Below are 24,321 nucleotides of genomic sequence, written 5' to 3'. Positions count from 1 at the left end.
CTGTGAAGAATGCTGGTATTATTTTGATAGGGATTGCTCTACTCTGTGTTTTGTATATGAGTCTCCACAGCTAGGCTTTCTATGCCTCTCTGCTTTAAAGAACACTGATAGCCTGGAGCATATGTGAGGATTTTTGAGGTCAAAGTCTACCTTCTACAGTCCTGGAGCTTGTTTTGGTGATCTGCCTATACCATGACCTTTCCTTCTTCCAAGTCCCCAAACCTTCCTCAGATCTCCATTCTACTCATTCTTGAGCATAGTTCATGTAGAAATCCGGTTAAAGTGTTAATAGGTAATGATCATGTTAAATGAAGTACATTGAAGTGTGATCTTGACCAAAAGCATTTGTAATTTTGAAGACAATTCTTTAGGGCAGTCTTGGCACCTAAGGCATAGAGACAAAAGCCATAGGGTAAGTGGGTGGGGCAAGGGGGACTCCTGCTCTGGGTGCTTTTAGAGGGTTCCCATATTAGAACGACACACAAAATAAATTTATTAAGTCATACACAGGTGTCAATGCCTTGGGATTCTGTGCTCAGTGTTGGCACAGTATGATCCATAATCCTAAAAGTCCATTATCATTACTGACACCATTCAGGCCCCAGGGAGATACTTCTCTGCATTTCTCACCCTGTGTTCCTGAAACATCAACAGCTAGACCTAATGCTTGTGGGTTATTTCACTGCTGAAGTCAGAGATAGACACTGCTTTCATATGTAGGAAGGATTTGAACAATGGAAGAACTGAAGTATGGCAAAACAAATTAATCAACTTTTCAAATCTTTGCTCTCAGTAAGCATGAATTCAAGAGGTTCCTGGGTGGCTCAGTCAGTTGAGCATCTGACTTCGGCTTAGCTCATGATCTTGAGGTTCATGAGATCAAGCCCTGCGTCAGGCTCCATGATTACAGTGTGGAGCCTGCTTGGGATTCTCTGTCTTCCTCTCTCTCTCTGCCTGTCCATTGCTCGCATGCACGTGCTCTCTCTCTCTCAAAATAAATAAACATTAAAAAATGAGGTTTTACTTTTCTAAATATTTTGCATTTACTACAATTTATAGAATTTGATGAAAGCCTGTTTAAATTTTATAAACTTTGAATTTTAACTTAAAATATTTTAATCTTCTAGATTATTGAGAATGAGTGCAAATTGCAATTGTGATAAAAATTAAAAATACAAAACTCCAGGGGCACCTGGGTGGCTCAGTTTGTTGAGTGTCCAACTTTGGCTTAGGTCATGAACTTACGGTTCCCTTGTTCGTGTGTTTGAGCCCCACGTGGGGCTTTGCATTGACAGCTTGGAGCCTGCTTTGGATTCTCTGTCTCCCTCTCTCTCTGCCCATCCCTGGCTCTCTCTCTCTCTCTCCTTCAAAAATAAATAAGCATTAAGAAAAATACAAAACTCCACAAAAGCAGAGTTCAGAGAAGAGAAAAGGCTATAAAGGAAAAATAAGTAAATCTACAAAGAGGCCATCTGCTTAAATTTTTAAAAACTGTTAAAAAGTGAGCAGGCTTCTGTTACTCTGACCCACAAAAGATCGGCAAATAGGACACTACAAATTCTTTTTAAGTCAGGTTTTTGAGGTATAATTTACGTGTAGGAGCAGTCACCCTTTTTCAGTGTTCAGTTTTATGTGTTTTGACAAAATGTATCCTATCACGTAACCATGACCCCAATCAAGATATAGTGTTTTCCATCAACCCAGAAAGATCCCTTGTGCCCCTTTCTGGTCAATCCCTTTGCTCTCTTCTCCCAGCTCCCTGCTCCCAGAAACCTTTGATCTGATTTCGGTGCCTATAATTTTGTCTTTTTCAGAATGTCATGTAAATGGAATTCATACAGTATATAATCTTTTGTGTCTGGCTTCTTAGCATAATCCTTTTGAGAGTCATTCATGTTGTTGCAAGTATTGATAGATCATTTTCTTTTATTGCTGAGTATTATTCCATTACGTGGAGGAACTACAATTTGTTTAGCCATTCACCAGTTAATGGACATCTTGGTTCTTTCCAGTTGGGGAGATTATGAACAAAACAGCTATAAGCCTTCTACACAGGTCTTTGCGTGGATATTAAGTTTTCATTTCTCTTGGGTAAATACCTAGGGGTGGGTTGCTGGGTCATATGGAAAGTGAATGTTTAACTGTGTGAGAAACTGCCAAAGTATTTTCTAAAGTGGGTGTCCATTTTGCCCTCTGCCAGCAGTGTATGAGAGTTACCCTCACTGTGCATCCTTGCGGGCACTTTGTAGGATAAGATGTTCTCTCTCTCTTTTTCTTTCTCTCTCTCTCTTTTTCTTTCTCTCTCTCTTTTTCTTTCTTTTCTTTCTCCCTCCCTCCCACCCTCCCTCATTCTTTCTTTTTCTTTCTCTCTCTCTCCCTCCATCTCTCTCTTTTTCTTTCCTCTTTCTTTCTTTCTTTCTTTCTTTCTTTCTTTCTTTCTTTCTTCTTAGCCATTTTAATAGGAGGAACATTCTCTAATTATTGATCAAAACAGTTAAATTGAGCAAAAAATGATTCTCATCAACAACACAACTCAAATAGGTCAGATGAAATCTTGCAGTTTCATCCTACTGGTTGAAATGATAAGAGAATATGTGCAGGCCTCCACTTGTTTTGTTGCCCAGGGCCCACAAATGGCAGCGGTGAGGCCGTACTCTTTATACCCTTTCCTTTCCTTCCAAAGTTGACCCTTAGAGGAGGTGTGTTGCTCTGGGGTCTGAGACCCTTCCTGGTGAAGGACAGCCACCACCTCACTCTGCAGCACCCCCTGGTGGAGGTGGAGACGTCTGGATTCAACCTATGCTCTCACTGTCCCCTCTACACGAGGGGTGAAAGAGGAGTCACTATGCCACTCTGAGAGGCTGTGCATAAACTTAGACATAATATTTGTCAGTTAGTAACTTACAATTTATCTACCAGAATATTTTATGCAAACCAGGCTTTGAAACAGCCTGAGAAGTATTTGGAAAAAAAAAAAAATCGGATTCGTATCATTGTGATGTAAACAAGTAAAACCAGTTTTCGGTCATATTTTTGAGACGTGAAGTAGCAGAGATCTGTAGTTATGTAATGTGACAATCGAAAGAATATTAAAATTAAATTTTTGTGCAAGGTCACAAGTATCACTGGAACTTTAGGTACACATCAACCAGGAACTGCTGTCTTCAGGGTGGCCAACACGCCATGCTGAGAGGCTGCTGGCCCCTGGTCTAGAAGACAGGACTTGTGTTTAGGTAGCTTTCTGTGGGGAATGCAGTGCATGGCTCCATGGGCCACCTAATGGAGTGGTGAGTGATGCTGTGAACAGTCGGCGAGCAGTTGAGCCTCCATTCCCCCAACTGTCATGAGAAGACTTGTGGGATGCAGCAAATGGTAGCATGCTCCATTTTCCCATCACTGGTGAGACCTTGAGTAGAAGCTTCCAGTCAGTGAAGAATTCAGCTTTAGGATCCCCAAATCCTGGAAGCATGGCATTGGAAAAGGCTGGCCTGCAGTGGACATTGGTCGGCCTCTTCTAATACGGGAGAGGAGGGGAGTCTGAGGCTATCTAATTTACCCTGACTCAAGACTTTTTAGTAGATTGTAAAGAACAACACTAGGAAAAAAATGTACTTCCTTCATTTTCAGATTCAGCAAAAAAGGCACTCAATAGATCAAGATGTTGTCTCTTCCTGACCACAAGAATGTGTCCCCACAGGAGCCGTGGTGTTTTGTGATCTACCAGCAGCAGCCTGAAGTATAATATCTCTTGACTTGGCATTTGGGGAACCTTCACATATTTAAGGGCACTCGTCTCTCCTCTCAGTTATTTCTTCCTTTGGGGATCACAAAACCTTGAGAAATGTCAAGCTTTCTTTTCATATTTTCTTTATTGAATGCAAGATCTCAACTATTTTTTAGCCCTTCTAATGCATTTGGGCTATCATCTAATGTCCATTACACTGGCAAGCCAACTTTTCTAAAGGGCACTCTGTGTGTAAGATATTCTCAGTTGACTAGGAGTTACTTACATATTTTGTATTCATTTAAAATAGCTTAGAAGTTGACTGTGCAAGCTGTGGAATCAGACAACGTAAGTCCAAACTGTAAACTCAACTACTTAGCCAGCTGTTATACCCTCTTAAAATTCGAATGTGCTGTCAGCCCACTTCCTTATTTATTTATCTTTGGCAGTTCTGTTTGTGTTATTACCTTCCTGTCTACAAGCAGGACTTATAGACAAGTCCTTTGAAAGTTAAGAACTTTCAAACGTTAGTGAATTTATACAATTGGTCTCAAGCAACTTTTTGCTGCATTTTATTCTTGCAATAAAATGCTGCACAACCTTGGGCAAGGAACTTCTCCTCAATGACATTTTTTCTTAAAAAAACAAAACAACTTTTGAATTGAGAGGTAGCAAACATAAAGGGTATCAATGTTCATTGCACAGCTTGGTGAGTTGTTGTATACACCCGTGTGATCGCATTAATTATTGTTACGTTTTGTTCTTGGAAAAACAAATAAACATTTAAACCTCAACTGGCTGGGGCTCAATATGCAAAGCACACAAAGAAAGTGTGACTGTAAGTCACATCTAGAATACTTAAGTATAAATGAGAGTGAATATTCAGATACTAACAAAATTCCCTGTGACAAATTTTGTTTGTACGAGTGATAGTGTTACACTAATTTTATGCGATGTTAACCATGTGATCTGGCGACTGAGTGTACTACAAACTTGAAGTAGCTCTTTTCATATTTGTCTGTGTTGTACTGCTCAAATATGTGATCTACAGTCCTAAGTGCTACTACAAAGCCATTGTCGCATCAAATGACTCAACAGCTCATCTTACAATGAAAAAAAATATAAAGGATTGTCTTAAGTCCTCCTCTCCAAACAGCCACTTAATCAGTGGGACTTAGACAACGGTGAAGATCTGGATTTCACAGAATAATGTGAAAATATTCAGGCTGATCTTCTCATTGTTTAGGCAATGAAGGAGGGTGAGAAAATAAAAATTAGCTTGGATGGTAAGATTCTGTCTTTCAACTGACTAGAATAAAAAACACAGATAAAGCTAGTTGCAGAGTTAATAGAAAACAATATTTCCTCCAAGCACATGCTTCAAAGCATCACAATAACTCCTTTCTTTGAGTGACCACTGCTTTCTTACTTACTAACTTTACTGTGTGAACTAAAACTGGTTAAGAATAGTTTTATTACTCTTGACCAGAGGATTTAAATCACTTTGACACAGAGGAGTAGTCTTGGTTTCCAACCCAGGAGCAGAGCTTGAGATAAGAGGGTTTAGATCCAGCATTTCACATCCGTCTTAACTTTGTAGTTGCCAAGGAAACAAGACCCCGCTTTCACTTTGCAGCCCACACTTGATGTTGACTTCTTTGAGTCTACTGCCATACTACTTCGGTTAAATTTTACTTACTTCTACCTTTTCCCCAAACCCTAGAATGAACCTATCTTTTCCTTTGTTTGGTGAGATATCCCATGATTCTCTGGTGTGTGGTTTCCCTCTTTTGAGTGGACCAATAAATCTGCTTTAGTTGGCCTACCTGTTTGCCCTTGGAATGCACAAGCTAATCACGCTAGGACAGTAGGTTTTATTATTCCTGTTTTTCCAGGTGAGGGAGCTGAGGGTCAGGGAGATTAAATAAAATATATACGGGGTCATGGATAAGTGGTCGCAGAATTACAGAATTCAGACCAAGATGTGAATGAAGTGTGATGAAGTCCAGTCGTTTCCCACCATACCACACTGCCCTCTACGTTTGCTTAACGCCCCCACCCGCTGTGAAGCCACATAACCCACTTATGCCACTTTTCTCTTCCCCATCATAGCTAGTATCCGATTCTGATACACACCTCTGTTTCTCAAAGTATGGCTTCAGCTTTATAGTGTTCCTTTTTGCCAGGAAACTGAATGACCATCCAATAGTCAGTTTCAAGTTCCTTACTTTCTCCGCCACACCTATCAGCAAATATTTCTTTTTTTTTTTTAATATATAAAATTTATTGTCAAATTGGTTTCCATACAACACCCAGTGTTCATCCCAACAGGTGCCCTCCTCAATGCCCATCGCCCACCCTCCTCTCCCTCCTACCCCCCATCAGCCCTCAGTTTATTCTCAGTTTTTAAGAGTCTCTTATGCTTGGGCTCTCTCCCACTCTAACCTCTTTTTTTTTTTTTTCCTTCCCCTCCCCCATGGGTTCCTGTTAAGTTTCTCAGGATCCACATAAGAGTGAAAACATATGGTATCTGTCTTTCTCTGTAGGACTTATTTCACTTAGCATAACACTCTCCAGTTCCATCCACATTGCTACAAAAGGCCATATTTCATTCTTTCTCATTGTCCTGTAGTACTCCATTGTGTATATAAACCACAATTTCTTTATCCATTCATCAGTTGATGGGCATTTAGGCTCTTTTCATAATTTGGCTATTGTTGAGAGTGCTGCTATAAACTCTGTTGGTGGGAATGCAAACTGGTGCAGCCGCTCTGGAAAACAGTGTGGAGGTTCCTCAGAAAATTAAAAATAGACCTACCCTATGACCCAGCAGTAGCACTGCTAGGAATTTACCCAAGGGATACAGGAGTACCGATGCATAGGGGCACTTGTACCCCAAGGTTTAAATCAGCAAATATTTCTAACGACACACTCTGAGTTTTCACACTTGCATGCCTGCCTGTCCTTGTGCCATTCCCTGACCTTGGAATTCCTTGCCCCCAATTCTCTGCCTGTACAAATCTTTTTAAAAAATGGTATCAAGGCTTTTACTGCAAACATAAGAAACCACACTAGTTTATTTCAGCAGACAAGTAATTTATAAAGACTATTAGGCACTTCACAGAAACTTTGGATGGACCAGCACACCTGACTTGAAGCCTACTCAACAGGGTTGGTCCAGGGTAGCCTTCCTGCCACCACAGGACACAAGGAACAGAATTTCCATCTCTGACATTAGGGAGTGCTAGACCCTCTCTTGCTGCTGTTTCATAAGCTGGGTGTCTGCCAACACCCTCATTGGGACTAGTGAGGTTGGTGCCTTATTTACATCATAAGCCTCCAATTACATGGCTGGATTTTATAACCATTGTCCATGTATGCTTGCTTTCTCAAACATCAACCATCCAGGAGGGTTGTGGTCCGTTGTGGACACACACTACTGAATGATGCAATTACTCTGGGCCCTTCAGGGTTGAGTGACCTGCCAAGACCAAAGCCCTTGTACAAAATACCTCATGAAGAATGCTGGGCACAACCAAGGGGATCTGCCAAACCCTACAGTGGTCTCCTGCATCTTGGACCCCCAGATTGCATCCATGCCTGAGTGGAGGAATCTCTTTCCTGGCCCTTTTCCTTGTCCCATAAGATGGGCTCCTGATGCGTAGGACCAGCTTTCATATGAGTGGTCTTTTGCTTGTTTTATGCTTGAGGTTTTGGTTTTGAAAATAGGCTCAGTGTTTTAGGCCATTGAGTATAATTTCAATGGATTTGATGGATATGACAAATAAAAGGAATGATGAATATTATGTAACAGCTGGCAGACTCCAAATGGTTTTTGCTGTGATTCTGGAAAGAATGAGGAAGGGATGACACGAAAAGGTGAGATTTGAATGGAGCCATCCTAACTTTCCTTTGGACATCAATTTTCCAGCCGAAGGTTAAAGCAGGATGACATGGAGGCCAATGCAGTACTTCTTCCCCAGGCTCCTGCCTCTAGCACGGTACCGAAGAAATTCTCAGGCTTCAGACATTCTTGCATGTTTCTGGCAGGACATCCCTTCTTCCCTATCCACCAACACCCATCTCAGTGGCATTATCTTCCTCGAGACCCTCTGGATTGACCTCCCTCCATGTAATTCAGTTACCACTAGACACCCAAGACTGCCTGGTCATTCCTCGTCTCCCAGGTTCTCATTCCTGAAAAATCTGAATATCTTAAGTGACTCCGTCTCTCATCCTTTTTCCAGAAATCAAAACTCTTCCTCTGTGCCCCTGGAACTCCGTGTATACAGACAGGAAACTCTTCTTCCTCATGTCCTTTTCCCTTTCATTTCTAACTGGCTCTTCCCTAAGGACACTGCTCCCACTGCAGTCACTCATAGAGGTAGCTGGTTCCTCTCCTACATCTCTGGCACCGCTTGGCCTGGCATAGGATCGATGTCCTCTTTGCTTATTGCTGCTCCCAAGCCATTGTCCCATCCTTTTCCAAAAAAATAAGCAGCACTGAAATTCTTAATATTGGACTCTATATCATTTGCCACCTTCCTTTTGACAACCACTAATGACTCCAGTGTCACTTCCCTTCATTCTTGGCTCACTGTCACTTTCTCCGACACCATGTCTACTCTGTTCTTGGTGATTTCAGTATCCACATAGGTGAATCTTCCAGTATACTGGCCTTTCAGCTCCTTTACCTCCTCCCCTCCAAGTATCTCATACTCCATCCTACCTCAGCCGTTCACTTGCATGGTCATGGCACATGACCCTGTCCTTACCAAGAATCTTATCCCCTCTGCAATCTTTTTTTTTTTTTTTTTTTTTTTAATTTAAAAAAAAAATTTTTTTTTCAACGTTTATTTATTTTTGGGACAGAGAGAGACAGAGCATGAACGGGGGAGGGGCAGAGAGAGAGGGAGACACAGAATCGGAAACAGGCTCCAGGCTCCGAGCCATCAGCCCAGAGCCCAATGCAGGGCTCGAACTCACGGACCGCGAGATCGTGACCTGGCTGAAGTCGGACGCTTAACCGACTGCGCCACCCAGGCGCCCCTCTGCAATCTTAATTTTAAGCATCCCAATATTTGAGCACCACTTTTTATTTTATTTTATTTTCATCTAACTATGTCTTCCTTCTCTATCCCATTTCCTTGCCTCCTCTCCATGAGTATCCATAATCCCTAATTTTGCATTTTTAATTCCCCTGATATTTATTTATTTATTTATTTATACTTCCCCTGATATTTAAAATGGCTTTATCATATATGCATGTATTCCTAAACAGCATGTTGCTTACTTATTTTTCTTGAATTTTATATAAATGATATCATACTGCATGTAGTGATTTGGAGTTTGCAATGTACTTACTATTCTATGCATAAAATGTCTCCATATTGTGTGCAATGGCTATGGTATAGTTTTACTACTGTATAATATTCTGTGGTGTGAATATACCAAAATGTATTCATTCATTCTTCCCAGCTTTTTGATGTCATTATTTCTGCTGCTATAAATAGCTTGTACATATCTTCTGGCACATATTTGCAAGAGTTTTTGTAGGAGCAAAATCAATGGGTTCAACTTTACATGATGCTATGTTTTTTTCTAACGTAATTGTATATCACTTCCTATTATTCCTCTAGGTCCTGATTTTAAAAACTTTTTGCCATTGCTAGGACCTGTAACAATTGAGCATACTATCTTCTTACTTCCTTCAGTCTCTACTTATCCAGGCCATAGTCTGTGGTCTGTCATAATATTCATTCCTTTATGTGTACCTTAGTTCCTTTGCCTCCGCTTTCTTTGTCATGCTCATCTGGCAAAACCCTGGCTCTGACCACAGCCAAACCTCTGTACATGTACCCCTGCACACGAATATGGTTGCAGACAACACAGCTGAGCTGGCTGTTCTTGCTTTACGTTCATACCACTCATCTCAGCCTGTCAGTCATACTATACTTCCCTGGTCTATTAACTCTCCCATGCTTCTGTTTCATACCTTCTCTTCTCTCCTCAAACCTCTATTATCTCTTGCTGCCTCCTCGCTCTCAGCAGATAACCTTCTTCACTGAGAAAATAGAAGTAATCAGAAAGGACCCGCCATTGGCTCTCACTTCTGCAATGCTCATCTGTGCTCATTGTATTATCCATTGCTAGGTAACAAATCACTCTGAAACTTAGTGGCTAAAACAATGACATTTGTGATTTCATAGTGGGTCAGAAACCGGGCACAGTTTTGCTGGGTCCTCTGGCTGTAAATCTTCTAGTATCCTCCTTTCAAGTGCTAGTATACCTTGATCACTAAATAAATGGGCCAGTTATACCCTGGCCCTCAATGACAAGTACTTATATTACTAATAACGAGCTGGATGAGAAAGGCCACACACACCTTCCTCTTCCCATAGAACACACACTAGGCAAAATAAATTTTGTACTATTAGTAAATTGTAAAACTCTCCAACATTAAACCATTTTTTTCCTTAAATTACCTTTATGGTATTAGAATAACTAGCAGACATCTGGAAAAAAGAAGATGGAATTCTTGGCTCACCTAAGACCAAAATAATTCACAGATGGATCAATGATTTAACTGTAAAGAAAATAAAATACCAGAAAAAAAAGAAAATAATTTTTCTTATTATCTCACAATAAGAAGGAAAGATCTTGAATGGAGTGCAAAATCCAGAAGTCATATAAAAAAGATGGGGAAATTTGATTCTATAATAATAAAAATGTCTACAGGGTGAGAAAAATAAAATGAAACGACAAATTACAAACTAGGAAAATATCTTCAACTTATATCATAGACAAAGGATATATTACGTGTGTGTGTGTGTGTGTGTATACCTAATTTATACTTTAAAAATGTTTATTTTTCAAAGAGGGAGAGAGCAAGAGCACAAACGGGGGAGGGGCAAAGAGAGAAGGAGACAGAGGATCCAAAGTGGGCTCCACGCTGACAGCAGCAAGCCTAATGCGGGTCTTGAACTCACAAATCATGCGATCATGAACTGAGCTGAAGTTGGACTCTCAGCCAACTGAGCCACCCAGGAGCCCCTATAATTTATACTTTTAAAGCACTTGATAAATCAGTAAGTAAAAGATCAATAACTTAGTAACAAAATAGGCTTAATAACAAAAGATTCTCAAATTCACTCAATTTGAGAAATGCAAATTATAGCTACAATGAATACACATACGTTGTGTTAGATACCATGCTTTGCACATGTATTTATATATTATATATATTTGACTCTTTTACTCTCTTCTCAACAATCCTATGAACTAGGTACTATTATTATTCTCATACTGTAGATAAAGAAACTGAGGCTCAGCAGTTTGGCCAAAGACAGCTAGAAAGTAGCAAAACCATGGTGCTTCTGGTTTATTTGCGTGTGCAGAAAGTGATACAAGTGCCAGGAGAGTCACTGCAGAGCATGGCACGAGACAATCACTGGGTAAGTGTTGGCTCAATAAGTAAAGAATAGCAAAGACTGGAAACAACCTACCTGCCCCAATAGGAAACTGATTAAATAAACAGGGTACAGTTAAAAGAATGAAACACTAAGCTCATTGATAGGGAATAATCTCCAAAATTGATAACTAAGTGAGAAAAACAAGATACAGAAAAGTATGGATGGCAGGCATATCAACTACGTAATATAAGGGATAGATTTGTAAATGTGCGATCTATGTCTGGAGATATTCACAAGAAATCATTAAGAAGGTTTGCCTCCAGAGAAAACTAGGTGGCTGACTGATAGAGGAGAAATGAAGAATACTTTTTATTATATTCCACCTCCTACTACCTTTTTTGTTTTCATGTGTGTGCATCTGTTACCTATTTAAATGAATGAAAAAAATTAAAAGTGAGGTAGTGACAATTTTAAAAGAAATAAAATAGTCTATAAGCAACGGTATAGAAAAATATACTATTACCGAATGAGCTGTTACTTACTGAGTATATTTAAAAGAACAGGAAGGAGTGGTTTTATGTGCAAAAAATAGACATGGTCCAGGGATGTTAACATAGCGTAGAAGCCAGATATTCTGGATTCATCTCTTGCTTTTGACTTTGGCTGCTGGTGCTGGAGGCAAGTGAATTAAGCCAGTCATATCTGGATAATAGTACTTAATGATCAACCTTACCTATGCATTGTGAAAACCACTTACTTGATGTTGGTGAAACGCTTTGAAGGTGCAACATTCCAGGGTGCAAGGCAGAGCCTGTTCAGACCTGTGTGCTGTCATGGGAACTGAGACTCTATCCAGAGTCAAGTCTTTGAGGAGACTTCCAATCACTGTTTAGTTAAACAAATGTTTCTAAAGTGCCAGTGCTTCCAAATGTTTCTTAAATGTGTGTGCCCAGAGAATCAGACTATTTCAGTTGAGTTTTTGTATTCCTGTATTACATTCCTACAATACCACCAGTAGTCCACTAAGTACATTGTGAATATGATGATTTCAGGAAAATGAATTCTTTTCAGAGAAGGGAAGTACAGCTGAAGACACATCGTGGTGTACAATTCAATAAGGAAATTGCAAAGCCTTTAGAAAACTAAAACGAGTTAGGGGCTAATAATGTTTTTTAACAATGTATATTAATTAATTGAGAAAAATATAACATTCACAAGGAGAAATGTATAGTCTAGGGGAAAAATAACTAATAGGAATGAGAATGTTGGTAGACAGTTCCCCATGGGTCTCTCTCACTTTTCCACACCTTGAAAGCAATGCATCAAGTGTCGTTTTGTCTGGAGTATCTTTTCAAGGATGTTTGCATAGTTAACACCCTTGGAAGACAGAGATGGTGTTTTCCTCCAGAGCAAAGGGCAGGTTTGCCAACTGAGCTTTATCAAAGATTGAAGTTCTTCAAATTCCAAGTTCCTCTCTGTTAGTGCAATACAGTGTCACCTAGCTCTCTTCACATCATCCGTGGTAACTTGGGCTTGGTGAGCTCATGCCAGTATGCTGATACTTTGGTTACTGCTGTCACTGTGAGTAATAAACTATCTTTTGTCTTTGAACCTGGAGTTTCATATCTACCAGCATCCATGAAACTGTGGCCAAATGACTTCTTAGCTTGCAAGTGGAGTAATATCTCAAACTCTTCACAGTTCTTGAAAAAGAAGTGTTCTCTAGATCACTGCTATACAACAGAAATGCAATGTAAGTCACTCATGTGAGCCACATATATAATTTTAAATTTTACAGAAAGCACATTAAAAAGCTAGAAATAATCTCAATCAAAATTGCACCGGCATTCTTCTCAAAGCTGGAACAAACAATCCTAAAATTTGTATGGAACCGCAAAAGACCCTGAAGAGCCAAAGAAATCCTGAAAAAGAAAACCAAAGTGGGAGACATCATAATCCCAGACTTTAGCCTCTACAATAAAGCTGTAATCATCAAGACAGTATGGTATTGCCACAAAAACAGACACATAGACCAATGGAATAGAATAGAGAACCCAGAATTGAACCCACAAATGTATGGCCAACTAATCTTTGACAAAGCAGGAAAGAGTATCCGATGGAAAAAAGATAGTCTCTTTAGCAAGTGGTGCTGGGAGAACTGGACAGCAACATGCAGAAGAATGAAACTAGACCGCTTTCTTACACCATACACAAAAATAAACTCAAAATGGATGAAAGACCTAAATGTGAGACAGGAAACCATCAAAACCCTTGAGGAGAAAACAGGCAACAACCTCTCTGACCTCAGCCAAAGTAATTTCTTGCTCGACACGTCTCTAAAGACAGGGAATTAAAAGCAAAAATGAACAATTGGGATTGCATCAAGATAAAAAGCTTCTGCAATGCAAAAGAAACAATCAACAAAACTAAAAGGCAACAGACAGAATGGGAAAAGATATTTGCAAATGACATATCGGATAAAAGGCTAGTATCCAAAATCTGTAAAGAACTTACCAAACTCCACACCCGAAAAACAAATAATCCAGTGAAGAAATCTGCAGAAGACATGAATAGACACTTTTCCAAAGAAGACATGAAAAATGCTCAACGTCACTCATCATCAGAGAAATACAAATCAAAACTACACTGAGATATCACCTCACACTGGTCGGAGTGGCTAAAATTAACAACTCAGGAAGCAACAGATGCTGGCGAGGATGTGGAGAAATGGGAACGCTCTTGCAGTGTTGGTGGGAATGCAAACTGGTGCAGCCACTCTGGAAAACAGTGTGGAGGTTCCTTAAAAACAAAACAAAACAAAACAAAACAACCCCCCGAAAACAGAACTACCCTACAACCCAGCAATAGTCCTACTAGGAATTTATCCAAGGGATACAGGAGTGCTGATTCATCATAAGGGCACACGTATCTCAATGTTTATAGCAGCACTTTCAACAGTAGCCAAATTATGGAAAGAGCCTAAATGTCCATCAACTTATGAATGGATAAAGATGTGGTTTATATATACAATGGAATACTACTTGGCAATGAGAAAGAATGAAATCCTGCCATTTGCAGCAACATGGATGGAACTGGAGGGTATTATGCTAAGTGAAATAAGTCAGTCAGAGAAAGACAGATATCATATGTTTTCACTCATATGTAGAACTTGAAAAACTTAACAGAAGACCATGGGGGAAGGGAAGGAGAAAAAAATAGATACAAGCAGAGAGGGAGGGAGGCAAACCATAAGAGACTCTTAAAATCTTTTTTTTTTCAATATATGGAATTTATTGTCAAATTGGTTTCCATACAACACCCAGTGCTCATCCCAAAAGGTGCCCTCCTCAATACCCATCACCCACCCTACCCTCCCTCCCACTCCCCATCAACCCTCAGTTTGTTCTCAGTTTTTAAGAGTCTCTTATGCTTTGGCTCTCTCCCACTCTAACCTCTTTTTTTTTTTTTCCTCCCCCTCCCCCATGGGTTTCTGTTAACTTTCTCAGGATCCACATAAGAGTGAAAACATATAGTATCTGTCTTTCTCTGTATGGCTTATTTCACTTAGCATCACACTCTCCAGTTCCATTCACGTTGCTACAAAGGGCCATACTTCATTCTTTCTCATTGCCACGTAGTACTCCATTGTGTATATAAACCACAATTTCTTTATCCATTCATCAGTTGATGGACATTTCGGCTCTTTCCATAATTTGGCTATTATTGAGAGTGCTGCTATAAACATTGGGGTACAAGTGCCCCTATGCATCAGTACTCCTGTATCCCTTGGGTAAATTCCTAGCAGTGCTATTGCTGGGTCATAGGGTAGGTCTATTTTTAATTTTCTGAGGAACCTCCACACTGCTTTCCAGAGTGGCTGCACCAATTTGCATTCCCACCAACAGTGCAAGAGGGTTCCCGTTTCTCCACATCCTCTCCAGCATCTATAGTCTCCTGATTTGTTCATTTTGGCCACTCTGACTGGCGTGAGGTGATATCTGAGTGTGGTTTTGATTTGTATTTTCCTGATAAGAAGCGATGTTGAGCATCTTTTCATGTGCCTGTTGGCCATCCGGATGTCTTCTTTAGAGAAGTGTCTGTTCATGTTTTCTGCTCATTTCTTCATTGGGTTATTTGTTTTTTTGGGTGTGGAGTTTGGTGAGCTCTTTATAGATTTTGGATACTAGCCCTTTGTCTGATATGTCTTAAAATCTTAAAAACAGAGAACAAACTGAGGGTTGATGGGAGGGGGGTGTGGGGGAGAGGGGGAAATGGGTGATGGGCATTGAGGAGGCACTTGTTGGGATGAGCACTGGGTGTTGTATGTAAGCGACAAACCACGGGAATCTACCCCCAAAACCAAGAGCACACTGTACACACTGTATGTTAGTCAATTTGACAATAAATTATATTTAAAAAAAACTAGAAACAGGTAAAATTAATTTTAATAATATATTTTATTTAACTCAATATATCTGAAATATCATCTCAACATGTCATCAATATAAAGTTATTAATAAGACATTTACATTCTATCTTTAGTACAAAGTCTTTCAGATCTGGAGTGTTTTTAATACAGTATATCTTAATTTTTACTAGCAACATTTCAAATGCTCAGTAGTTATTTAGTGGCTTTCATTTTGGAAATGAAACTCTAGACTGTAAAATATGGCAAAATGAAAGTAAAAGTTTTCAAGACTGAACTAGACTTTTCTTTAAACAAATTAAATCCAGGGTGTGAGTAATCACTTACTGGACCTGTCACTCCAGGGACTCTGAACCATGTCCTGCATGTTCCAAAATTTAAGTCTGACAAATCTGTCAGAAAATCCTTCATGCGTTATTTAATCCTCCTGTGCCCTTTAAGCTACATTCAGGATGGTTGATTCTTCTGCAGCTGCATGTAATAAGATAGGAAGTTAGGATAAGAGTCACTAAAGACAAAGTTGCTACCAATCAAGCCATACCTTGTCCTCTTGTTTCCAGAAACTGAAATTTAAATGCGCCTTCGCTTTTTCCTTAATTTTTCTCCTTGGAGAAGTTTATCTGCCTAGCTAGAGGAAGGGGAAAATCCCTAACCTCAGCCTGTATCGTTTTACCATTGGAATAGGAGATGGGCACTTAATGCAATTTTGACGAAGGAAAAATGAGTAACTTTAGACAGACCCACTTTGCCTCAATTTGTTCATCTGCCCTGCCCAGTTCACAGGGTTGCCATGTGATCACATGGAATAATAGCACCAATGAGGTGTTGGCAAAGGAAGAGAGAGTGCCTGAGACATAAGCCGCGTTGATGATGAATATAATGATCTGTCCCTTACTATAAATTTTTACTCTAAACAGCGTTCTTCAGACCTCAGAATCTTGCATGGGTTTGATTATGGTGAAATAAAGCAGATAACTGCCAAAACTTTTGATCATTTGGGGCTAAGGAGATTTAACCCAAATAATACTGAGGTTTAAAAACAAGAAATATGAGTTTACAAGAACATACACACTGTTCTTCATACAGCCTCAAAGCCTCTATGTATGGGAAAATGTAGAAGTTAAATGACTTTATTTTAATGCTCTAACCTCACAAAATCCAATGTTTGTGAAAAGGACTCAAATAAAAGTATTACAAGATTTCATCTAAAGTATATATGACAGAATCCTTTTTGGAACAAGGAGAAGACACTTTAGTTCACTAAATCAATCAACCGACCTCTTTGGAAGAGTCCTGTAACATTGGCAGTGGATGAGTTAAAAAATGACATAAAATGGCCCAGTGTGGTCGGGCACCCTAGGGAACAGTGTCCATCCTCAGATCCCAGACCCTAGACAACCCAGGAGAGACATTCTGAATCCCAATGTGAGCACAGGGGAGGATTCACCTGCACGTAGATTTTCTGTCAACTGATGACCTGTTGTTACTCATGTCATTCTGTTCTATTACGTGAAGCTGGCATTTGGTCTGAGAACTTCACAGAGGTTCTGTGGCTCCTTCATAATGCTATTCAAGAACTGCTACCAAGATGCCTCACTGGCATTGTGCCCTTCTCTTTTGTATGCCTCCTTCTCTTTTATCCAGCACCCTGACTTCCCAACCCTCTCCCCAAGAGTCTCCTCATTTCTTCTATTGCTGTGTTTCCCAGTAACACCACACTTTGGGTTTCATACCTCGACTTTGGCCAGATCCTTCCCTGGTTTGGGACCTCACCCATGTTGACACCTGGTTCCTTCCAGACTCTGCTTTCCCTACTTAAAATTTGGTTTAGTTGCTACATCTTTGGGTAATAGGCATCTCACCCTGCATCACTGCCCAGTTGGGTACTCTTTTAGGCAGCCATTAACTTTGCTGGCAGTCATTTGTTCCTTGTATTAGACAATTGTTTACTCTCTTTTCCCCTTCCTATTCTCTCTTCTCTCCCTCCATTTAAATGACAGTGAGCTATACTAAAAAGTCTATGGAATTTGGAGTTAACAAAAACTCCAGATTGGATTCCCAGTGTAGGATTCCAAGGTGCCACCTTGCTATGCAACCTTGGCAATACTTATATCTAAGCTTGGCTCTTCATCTACAAATTTGGGATGATAACAATCAGTACGTAATTATCTTATGATGATAAAAAGACGTGTGAAGGCCAGTGTGCAAGAACCGACATAAACTGACACATGGGCATGGCATGTTTGAAGGACAATGAGTTGAGTGCTAAAATCAACTGACTTCTTGTTGGCCTGGCTCTTTCTGCATGAATTGGATTTTTTTTTTTTTTTAACACAGATATATATCTTGTAACTCCTGCTATATTACACTACATCTTTGACATGGAACGCTTTATCTTTTGTATTCCTTTCAGTAGTGCCTTGGCCATAACAATTAGGTATTTCTTGGCTTGGGTGAAACAGAGAGCTCCTGCTCAAATCATGGTACATAAACTACCCAAAAGAGGGGCTTCAAATATTGGTAACCCTTGTAGATTTTTGACCGGGAAATCATATCACGAAAGAAAGTTGTAGGAAAGCATGATACCCAGTGTAACAGAACTGCTTGGAAGCAGGGAGGCTAGTGGTCAGAACATTTGACAGATATGAGACTCTATGTCCTGTTGTCTGTGGGGTGTTGAACAAATTGGCTAGCTTTGAAGCTTTAGTTTCCTTGTAAGTACACTAAGGATAATGATAATATTTTCCCCACAGCATTGATAGGAGAATGTATTCGAGAATCCATGACACTGGATTATCACATGTCTGACATGTAGGACCTACTCAGCACACATTAACTATGATTTTGATGTTTCCTTTAAACATCTTCCAAAGCCATTCTCAACCAGAGTGATCCTATTTAAAATGCTGATCAGGTCATGTCATTCTGCTGCTCAGAGCCCTCCAATAGCCCCTTCTGTTCAGTGTGAAAGTCATGATCCTTGCAGAGACCTACCCAAATGCACTATTTCCTTTCTCAGCTCTATTTCCCAACCCCCACCCCTGAGCATGTAAAGCCTCTTTCAAAACATTTAATTTACTTATTTGGTATGTTTATTGTCTATCATTTGTCTCTCCTTACTAGACTGTAAGCTCCATGAGACAGGTCTATTCTGTTCACTGCTATACCGATGCTCTAGAACAGTGCCTGGCCAGTGGAGGTGCCATTTGTTAAAGCAAGCAAGCAGGAAGGAAAGGAAAGGAAAGGAAAGGAAAGGAAAGGAAAGGAAAGGAAAGGAAAGGAAAGGAAAGGAAAGGAAAGGAAAGGAAAGGAAAGGAAAGGAAAGGAGAGGAGGACAGAAAGAAGAAAAAAAGAAAAGAAAAGAAAAGAAAAGAAAAGAAAAGAAAAGAAAAGAAAAAAGAGGGAATGAATTTCCCACAGTCAAGATAGTCTCTTCTAAGTTCCTATATTACTTTGATGGCTATTCTCTTATGCTAGTTCTTACAGTCTAAATTATGCTCTATACTATTTTGGGATTTGCCTTGGTTCCTTAACCAGAGTATAAGCTTCCTGATTGGGAATGGGGTCTTTTACCATTTTGCATTACCCCCAAAGCCTGGCACACAGTCATTAGTGCTCTTACCTAGGGAGAATACCTCTGAAATTCTGGACAATGCTCTCTGTCTTCCCCCAACTCCTGTCTCCCTTTTCTTTACTAATATCAAACTTTACTGCTAAAAATTAATTTGTTAAGATTTAGCCTTTAAATTTCAAAAGCAAAATGAATCTAATAAATACCACTTAGTAAAATCCCTTAATAAGGGTCAGCTTTACTTTCTGAACATAATCCTCACAGTTTCTTCTCAGGAGAAATAAAGCCCATGTTCCCACCCCCTCTGTAATGGCGTGGTCAATATCAGCGTGACGTGGATGTGGTGGCAGAAGGCGCAGTGGACTCTGTCTCCACCTGCTTTCGCTTCCCTCCTGTGGCCACATCGTACAGTAATGGCAATCTGCTGCTTCACCTTCTCCTTCCTCTGGGCCTCCTTGATGCCACCTCCTATCATAAAACACGGTGGCTTGAGGGCAAAATCAAAGGAAGTAGAAAAGAGCCATTTAAGAAAAGAAGCAGACAAAAATGCAATTCTCCCTCCCTCTCTTTTATTACACGGGGAATTACAAAAATGTGCTTAACTGGCCATTTCTCGTTTTTGAATGCTAAACTTCATCAGCTTTTAGCCCAACTCGTGATCCCAGTAACTGATGTCTATTAAAATTCGGGCTTGTGTAAATCTAAGGAAGAAATTCCTGAGCTTGAGATCCCCACACAGATAGCATGAATAAGCCCTCAGTCAGCGCCTGGGGCCTTGAATAAAGGAGAGAAGCCCCGCCCCCAGACTCTGACTTAGGCACAACGGGAAGCCCTGGGGGCCTCCGGGAAGGCGCCTGAGCCCATGACAGTTATTAAACTGCTGCACGTCTTTATTTCTCCACCTGAAGCCCTGCGACTTTTACTTGATGTTTCTTTTTGAAACTCTTGGGTTCCCTCAGGACCCCAAATGGCACAGGGAGGTCTGCGTGTTTCTCATGGCCCCTCAAGGGTATGCTGCCCTCTGTGACAGGCTCAGGGACCCACATTTGGAGCAACATCTATTTCCCAGGCTGCTGGGCAGACAGACTGGCCAGAGGACTGCAGGCTTCAAAGGCCCGGATGAGCCCCTGTGGCAGGTCAGCCCCTGGAAATGCCTCTGATGTGCACAGACACCTGGACAAACACAAAGGATGCAGGGGGGCTCTTTAGTCCTGCTACACATTTCCCGCAGCAAAACTTGTTAGAACTACCTTCTCATGGCTCACAACATAAAGAGGCTTTTGTGTTGCTGGGGGCTGGGGAAGACGGTGCGTGTTGGATTAGAAGCTTCTTGGAGTGAGGTCTTTCATCTTTCGACATTGAGCCAGCCAGTGCATCTGGCCCTTGCTGTGTCCAGTGGGGGTTGGCACCTCAGTGGTCCCGTGCCCAGTCACCGCTAAGTCTGCCTGTGGTGGGAGATTCGCAGCCAAATAGTCATTGACTGATCTTCCACAGAGTGTGTATGTATAGCTTTTCAGGACTGGGCTCAGCGCCTGATCCCGTAGGGACACAACAAATATTTGTTGAACGAACAAATGAGATACTGAATGAAACCCTGGAACAAAGCTATATTTTTAGGAGCTGAACCATTTGTCTTAGTTTGGATTACTAACCCCTGCCCCCTGACCTCCCAAGAAGCAGACTCTGAAACATGGGTGTAAGTGGGAATAGTTCGTCTGGGAAGTGATTCCGGAAACACCAATAAGAGAATAAGGAAGTGGGGCAGGTGAAGGAAAGCAGCCCACAGGGGGTGTCTCGTTTAGCAAATTACCTCTGTGGGCAACAGGGTATAATCCTGCTGGGGAGTGCAGGGAGCCAGGGAGGGACACCTGCCTCTGAGGGACCTCACCCAGAGAGTGAAGGAGCCCAGGTGCGTAGGTATTATCCATCAGCTTTATCAGGTATTGACGAAGCAAGGCTCTCAGGAGCATCGTTAATTCCAGCCTGCAATGTGCCCGGGGAAAGGGCTGTGGGGGCCACAGAAAACCTTCTAGTGAAGGTGTGCACTACACTTGTAAATCAGATTGGCCAGTGCACAGATGGTAGGGGGCATTTGCAGTGTCTACGATACCCTTCCACCCTGCTCCAGTTTCCTTTCCCTTTATTTCCTCTGTACAAGTAGCTGTCAGGGGACCCTGAGGGTCACTGGCTCCTGCAGCCCTAAAGACAATAGTAAGTTCCAGAGACTACAGCTACCAGGACAAGTCACCTCCACGGTCTCCTTACGATCAGTGGGGTGGCTAATATGCATGTGCGTTTCAGCAAAGCACAGGCTAATCTTCCTGCAGTGCGTTTGGTTTGTGATGCTATTGTGCTCATTTCCAAATCTCAATATCTGTGTCTTAGTACTCATAGGATTGAGGAAACAATGCTTGTGTTTAAAATTTAAGGGGTTGGGGAGTTCAAAAAACAGCAGTGTTATAATCCAGAGGGATTAAACATATTTAATAGCATTACATCATTTCTCCCCAAACCTGACATATTGGACCCATGGGAAACCTTAAATATTACTTAAATGAGCTTATTTTATTGACAATGAGACCAATGAGCAGAGAGGTGAAATGATACGTCCAAGGTCACATGGCTGATTATAGGCAGGACAAGGTGACGGCCTCCTAGCCCCTGTCCCTATCCCCTTGCCACACTCCTGTTCACACTAACCATCCCCAGGGTGTTACTCTTCACAAAATCTCTGAAAAGTAGTTGTCATAGTGTAGTCAAATTCTATACACTACAAACTTTACTCCCCAAAAGTAATTTCTTTGATTTTTTAAAAAAATAACTGATCTCATCTTGGTCCTGGGACTTCATTCCCACTCAGTAGCAGGAAATTAAACACACATGCACAGACACGAACTAAAGTTTCAATGTAGAATAACTGAGCTGCCTAGGGATTGACTCACGAGGCCAATAGTTTTACTTTGTCAACAGTGCAAGATGAATTACAATTCTCATGCTCATGAGGAGACTCCTTCACTGGCCTCTGGTACAGCAGGGCAGCCCTGGGCATCTAAATGTTGGCAGCATTTAATCGGAGTGTCTTCCATCCCCATGGATGTTCCAGGTATCTCTTCTGGTTATAACATTGGAGATCTCTTTAGGAGACAATTATAGCTTTTGAGACAGTATCACGTTAAGTGATCATCACCCTGTGACACATCTAAAAAAATAAGTTGATCAGTTTGGGCCAAGTAGAGAGCTGGCTGTGCAAGAAATAGGAGCCAGGGGAAGAGCCATGGTGTTGGGGGAGGTGGGGAAGAGAGAGCAAAAGGAGGTGTGGAGAGGATGCTCAAAGCATGAGAGACTTCCAAGAAGGGCAGGCATGGCCAGGGCTGAGCAGCAGCCCAGTGTGAGGGCCCTGAGAGCTCGGGGAGAGGAGTTTCAAGTAGGATGGTGTCTAAAGGCACGTAGCAGAACCACCTGCTATGCTGTGATAACTGTTGTGTGTGGGGGGGTGATGCTTGGACGGGCAAAGTGAATATTGAGGCTGGTACTGACCATCTTCAGAGCCAAGGGATGGCCTTCTAATCCTGTCTGCACTCGCATGGGAGCCAGAACCCCATCTCCTGACCCCTGTCCAAAGCTCATAGTGCCAGGCACAGACGGCATTGCCCATCAGTGCCCAAGGGCCAAGGGGTAAGTTTCAGGGCCTGTGCAATCCTCTCTGAGCTGTGATTTCCTTTGATTCTGTTGTTCTTGTTCTATCCGAGTGGGACTTCTGTTCCCATTCTGAAGGCCACTGTTAAGTCCTATTCACGCTCAATGGCTCATTTAGTTCAGTGGGGGTTTGGGTTTTTAGAAGGTTTCCTCTTTTAAATTCTCTTTTTTTCTTTTCCCCTTTTTTTAAAAGAGGTCATAAAGAGCTTTAAGATGCCATGCATGAAAAGCTCTGGATAAATGCAGCTTGTACTGGATTGTAAAATACTGTATTGTTCCAAGCTTAATTCCTTGTGTGAGACTGGAATCGGTAATTTCCTCGTCCTAAGAGCAGCAGGCTGCAGACTCTGGGGATGGGCGCCCCTGGGGGCCGCGAGGGAGAACAACAAATCTCCCAGAGAAATTCTCCTTTTGGTCCAGACTTGCTTTTCCTGACTTTTGCATTAAGGTAATTGAACATTTTTATGAAAACAAAAACAAAAACAAAAACAAAAACAAAACACAGCTCTGCTCTCTGAAGTGGCACTTTAGGGGCTGGATCGGCTGCTATCTAGGGTCACACCAAGTTCTAAACCACAGAAACGACCTCCTCCCAACCTTCCTCCTCTGCAAACTCTCCTGTCTGGTTTATGATCATGTTTGCACGTGTGGGGAGTCCCGCATCTCTGAGTTATGAAGACTGTTGGCCCTGGCCTTGACGTCCAGGTTAAGAGGCTGCCCAGTTGCAGATGAGCAGGGCTAACTTCCCCCACATCTGCCATGCTTACCCCTGCCTCCTTGTCACCGCCTCACTTGGTCCTTGCCTGGAGTCCTCTTCCTAGCTTCCTCTCTGCCTAGATTGTGCCTCTGTGCTTTCAAGCTACCCTCCTCCATAAAACTCTTCTTCCGACTCTACTGGGCTCCCTCTTCTCTGGTCTTCTGTTGTAATCATAATGATTGCACATTTTAATCCCTTTTGGGCTTCCATTTGGTGCCAAGGTTAGATGGTCAGCTGCTTGAAGGTCATGCCTTTCCCACACTTTGTATCTGTCATATGTGCTATGGTATGTGTCCAGTGTGAAGCAAGAACTTATTGAATTCCCACTGTTTTTTTCTTTTTTATTAATTGGTTTGTTGGTTGATTGATTGATTGTGGCTCAGACACCTCCTAATCAGATGTTAAGTGTTTTGCTCAGTTGACCCCAGATGTCAGCAAAGGTCTCTGTCGGGCTTTCGTATCCACACAGGCTGACTCACCCCCACTTCTTCTCAGGAGCAAGACTCAGCCTCTGCTCCAGTTTCCAGAAAAAAAAAAAAAAATCCACTCATGCCAAATGTCCTGTGAGTCTTGGTAGACTTTCACTAAGCATTTGGGGATGGTAGGAGGGCTATTTTGGCAGACTTTTGCATTTCACCATCTCCTTGTGTCCATGATACAGAATGACCAAAGAGTCCTTGTGCATGAGTCTGTGCACCAACAGCTGCTATATAGCTAAAATGTCTACTGGTGACT

At 41.4% G+C, this 24,321-nt stretch overlaps 1 protein-coding gene and 1 pseudogene across 1 annotated transcript in view; one reads left to right on the top strand and one right to left on the bottom strand.

Moving 5' to 3' along the window:
* The window catches only part of LOC112860453 (small ribosomal subunit protein eS6 pseudogene), a 60,098-nt pseudogene extending 51,650 nt beyond the window's left edge, over nt 1-8,448 (bottom strand).
* The window catches only part of RANBP3L (RAN binding protein 3 like), a 284,788-nt gene that overhangs the window by 103,249 nt on the left and 157,218 nt on the right, over nt 1-24,321 (top strand). The window lies entirely within an intron of this gene.

This window comes from Puma concolor, chromosome A1 (genome assembly GCF_028749965.1).
Source record: "Puma concolor isolate L17-30 chromosome A1, mPumCon1.1.hap2, whole genome shotgun sequence".
NCBI classification, from domain to species: domain Eukaryota; kingdom Metazoa; phylum Chordata; class Mammalia; order Carnivora; family Felidae; genus Puma; species Puma concolor.
The sequence above is the reverse complement of the archived record's forward strand: the minus strand, read 5'-3'. Positions and strand labels throughout refer to the sequence as shown.